Raw genomic sequence first — 4,709 nt, 5'->3', positions numbered from 1 at the left:
GAGATTGGGGCCGGTCCAGGAGCGGAAGTGCTCCCAGGTAAGATCTCGGTGCATGGTTCCCCCACAACCGGGGTGTCAGGAAGCCAGGTAGGTCTGCCTGAACCGGCGACTTGGTCAGGAACGGAGGAGGAGCAGGCACGACCCACGGTCGCAGCGGCTGTGGCCGCTGTCACCCGCAGTGGGAGTGCTGGAAGCCAAGGGGCCTCCCGGAGGTCCGATAGCTCTTCCCCTTCTGACCAAGTGGCAGCCGAGTCAGGTGGAGGCCAGGACACAGGTCCCGGGGTACTGACTGAAGATGTGACAGTCTCGTCGATTCTGGCCACATCTAGTCAGGGGTTTCAGGCAGCGTTAGAAGCTGACGACAGCCTGAAAGCTCTTAAGGAGCAGGCGGCACAGCCTCCCTCGGACTCGGACCCGGAGCGAGTGGTCTGGGACCAAGGACGGCTGTACCGGGCCACGGTCCAGCAGGGTTCACCGGAGGCGTGGCCCAGGGACCGACAGTTGGTGGTACCCTATCCGTTCCGGACGGAGTTGTTGCGGATCGCACATGAGATTCCGATGGCCGGACACCTAGGGATCGCTAAGACCAAGGCCAGGTTAAACCAGCATTTCTACTGGCCAAAAATGGGGGCCGATGTGGCTGCCTACTGCCGTTCGTGTGAAACCTGTCAGAGAGTGGGGAAGGCGGGGCCACGCCCCAAAGCCCCACTAGTATCTCTGCCAATCATCGATGAGCCTTTCAGGAGGGTGGCTGTGGATCTGGTCGGCCCGCTGGCCATCCCCAGCAGCTCCGGGAAACACTTCATACTGACGGTAGTGGACTATGCCACCCGGTACCCAGAAGCAGTGGCCTTGTCGTCCATTCGGGCTGACAAGGTGGCCACCGCATTGCTGGAGATTTTCTCCCGAGTGGGTTTTCCCCAGGAAATGCTCACTGACCGGGGGACCCAATTCATGTCCCAGCTGATGGAGGCCCTCTGTAAGCAAGTCCAGGTGCGACATCTGGTGGCCAGCCCGTACCATCCACAGACTAATGGCCTGTGCGAGCGGTTCAATGGCACCTTAAAGCAGATGCTTAAGATGTTGGTCGACTCCCATGGGCGTGACTGGGAGCGGTATCTCCCACACCTGTTATTTGCTTACCGGGAGGTTCCACAGGCCTCAACAGGATTCTCACCGTTTGAGCTCCTGTACGGGCGACGTGTGCGGGGCCCCCTGGCTCTGGTGAAAGAGGCTTGGGAAGGGGATTTGGCCACCCCTGGAGTGTCGGTTATCGAGTATGTCATGCGCTTCCGGGACAAAATGCAGGCCTTGACGCAACTGGTACACGACAATATGGCTCAAGCCCAGGCCGATCAGAAGCATTGGTACGACCAGAACGCTTGTGAGAGGACCTACCAAGTGGGTCAAAAGGTGTGGGTACTGGTCCCCGTACCACAGGACAAGCTTCAGGCAGCCTGGGAAGGCCCATACCTCGTGTACCAGCAGCTCAACCCTGTAACGTACCTGGTCACCCTGGACCCTGCCCGTGGAAGGCGGAAGCCCTTCCATGTGAACATGATGAAGGCACATCATGAGCGGGAGGCATGTGCGCTCCCCGTGTGCAACCTGCCCGAGGAGGGAGAAGCGGAAACCCTCTTGGATATGCTAGCCCAGGTTAGGGCAGGCGGATCCATTGAGGATGTGGAGGTTGGCCACCAGCTCTTGGAAGACCAACGGTCCCAGCTGTGGGCCACCCTCCTCCCCTTCCGGGGGTTGTTTACCAACCAGCCCGGAAGGACTGACTTGGCTGTCCATCACGTGGACACTGGGGATCATCCCCCGATCCGGCGTTCAGCATATCGGGTCTCCCTGGAGGTGCAGCAACACATGCGCCAGGAGATTGACGAGATGCTGAAGCTGGGGGTGATCCAGGCATCCAACAGCGCTTGGGCCTCGCCTGTAGTCCTCGTCCCTAAGAAGGACCGAACCACTCGGTTCTGCGTGGACTACAGGGGGCTCAATGCGGTCACGGTCGCCGATGCGTACCCAATGCCACGCATCGATGACCTGCTCGATCAGTTGGCCGGGGCTCAGTACCTGACCATCATGGATCTGAGCCGGGGATATTGGCAGATCCCCCTGACTCGCAAGGCCAGGGAACGCTCTGCCTTTATTACCCCATTTGGACTGTACGAGTCCACGGTGATGCCATTCGGGATGAGGAATGCCCCTGCCACTTTCCAGCGGATGGTCAACACCCTGCTCAAGGGACTTGAAGGGTACGCGGCCGCATACCTGGATGACATTGCCGTCTTCAGTCCCACCTGGGAAGATCACCTAGAGCATCTAGCACAGGTGCTCAGGCGGGTCCACCGGGCAGGTTTGACCATCAAGCCGGGAAAGTGTCAGCTGGCCATGAGCGAGGTCCAGTACCTCGGTCACCGGGTAGGTGGGAGAACACTGAAGCCCGAGCCTGAGAAAGTGGAAGCCATCGCATCCTGGCCCACCCCCAGGACCAAGAAGCAGGTGATGTCCTTCTTGGGGACCGCTGGGTACTATAGGAGGTTTGTTCCATGCTATAGTAGCCTGGCAAAGCCCTTGACGGACCTCACCAAGAAGAAGCTGCCCTCTGCAGTCGATTGGACAATGGACTGCGAGACAGCCTTCCGGGCCCTAAAGGACGCCCTGTCCAGCCCGCCCGTGCTACAGGCAGCCGACTTCACGCGGCCGTTTGTAGTACAGACCGACGCCAGTGACTTCGGCCTCGGTGCGGTGCTCAGCCAGGTGGACTCTGCGAGCCAAGAGCACCCAGTCTTGTACCTGAGCAGGAAGCTGTTACCAAGGGAAGTTGCCTATTCCACGATGGAGAAGGAGTGCCTGGCCATAGTGTGGGCCCTGCAGCGTCTGCAACCCTATCTATACGGGCGCCACTTCATCGTGGAGACGGACCACAATCCCCTCAGCTGGTTGCACACCGTCTCTGGGACGAATGGGCGATTGTTGCGATGGAGCCTTGCGCTCCAGCAATACAACTTCACCATTCGCCACAAAAGGGGCCGTGACCACGGTAACGCAGACGGGCTGTCCCGACAAGGAGAGGTCGCGGACGGGCGCACGGGGGAACACCGGAGTGTGCTGCCCCCTAGCGCCCTCAAAAGGGGGGAGGTGTGAGGCAAATCCCGGGATATGAAGATGAATTATGACTCCAGTCATGATCGCTCATCACTCCCTGGCAGTGCCCCCTCCCTTCTTGTTCTCAGTGTTCCACTTACACCTCCATGGCCATGTCCTGTGATATGGAAATGAGGTGGTGTGGGAACAATGGACACAGGATGACTCCCTGCCGTCACCCTGTAACAAGAGTTGTATCTCATTAGCAAGGCTATGGAAATAGCCAGACAGAACGACTCCAGTAAAAAATGGTTCATATCTCGCAAGCCATATTTCCGATAAATATGGCAACCATAAAAATGGTGTCTCCGCATGCGGACGATGCCGGCACACCCTTTTTATGGGAGCAGGACATTGGGAAATGCCCCAGGCGTGATATCAGCCAATGGGGAACTGGCAGACAGGTCATGAGTCCCCTCGTTCTGTAGCTAAATTCATAACTGTCACAGTGAGAGCGTTGGCGTCCGCCTACGACGCTCCCAGGCAAAGTTATGGCCCATATTCCATGTTGGGATATTGTCCATAACTCAAGCCAGGGGTGGAGCAGTGCTCCCTGTGAGGTCACGAAGGTAGGAGGGGACCTGGACTTGCCCAGGTTGATAACCCTACTTCGGCCATTTTCCAGGGTTCTTTCGCTGGGGGCACGTGTAGGAAACATCTGTGGGAAGGATCCTAGAAACCTGGTCTACAGCGCCCCCCTGTGGCCAGACGCAACAAGGTAACTGCTGGAACTGTGTATGCCTGTTTGTAACCCATGCTTTGATTGTAACTGTACTCTGACATATGTATATTCTGTAGATTCCCTATTGTATATATTGTAGTCTAGTGTGCTTTAGGCTGATTAAATTATATAATTAATCTTGGGCTGTTCTGTTATCTCGATCTTGAATCCCACGTCTGTGTGTTCGGCTAATAGCTACCGTAAATCGGTTGGTGGCAGCGAATTGTGCCAAGGATTATTGTGGGGAGGCCAGTGAGATTCGGGGAGATTTTATATATTCCGCCCGCGGAGGTCGGGGGAATATATACCTTACTCTCACCGGGGACCCTTCAATAATCGGCATAAGTAGTATAGCGGCCTCCTTGCTTATTGTCGGGCAATTCCATAATTGGCCTGACTATAAGAGGGGCGCTAGAGAGCGCGTCACGTGCTCTGTCTGTCGGTCGGGAGGTATAAAGGAGGGGTGACCCCCACTTGTTACCCCCCGATTGTGACGTACTGGTAGCCAGCGCGGGGGATTTCTGAGTGACCCCCCCGGTGGTTTGTGACACCCGATATTTACCTTAGTTACCAAGCGCAGCATCTTCCACGCGGCGCTGGGGGCTGGTCACTGGTTGCTGGTGAGCTCACCAGCAACCCGTGTAGCGACGCTCCAGCGATCCCTGCCAGGTCAGGTTGCTGGTGGGATCGCTGGAGCGTCGCAGTGTGACATCTCACCAGCAACCTCCTAGCAACTTACCAGCAATCCCTATCATTGTTGGGATCGCTGGTAAGTTGCTTAGTGTGACTGGACCTTAAGAGACTCCTTACGAATAAAAATCCACCTAAAAACAAC

The sequence above is a fragment of the Anomaloglossus baeobatrachus genome, chromosome 4, assembly GCF_048569485.1.
Source record: "Anomaloglossus baeobatrachus isolate aAnoBae1 chromosome 4, aAnoBae1.hap1, whole genome shotgun sequence".
Lineage (NCBI taxonomy): Eukaryota > Metazoa > Chordata > Amphibia > Anura > Aromobatidae > Anomaloglossus > Anomaloglossus baeobatrachus.
This window is presented reverse-complemented; position numbering follows the sequence as displayed.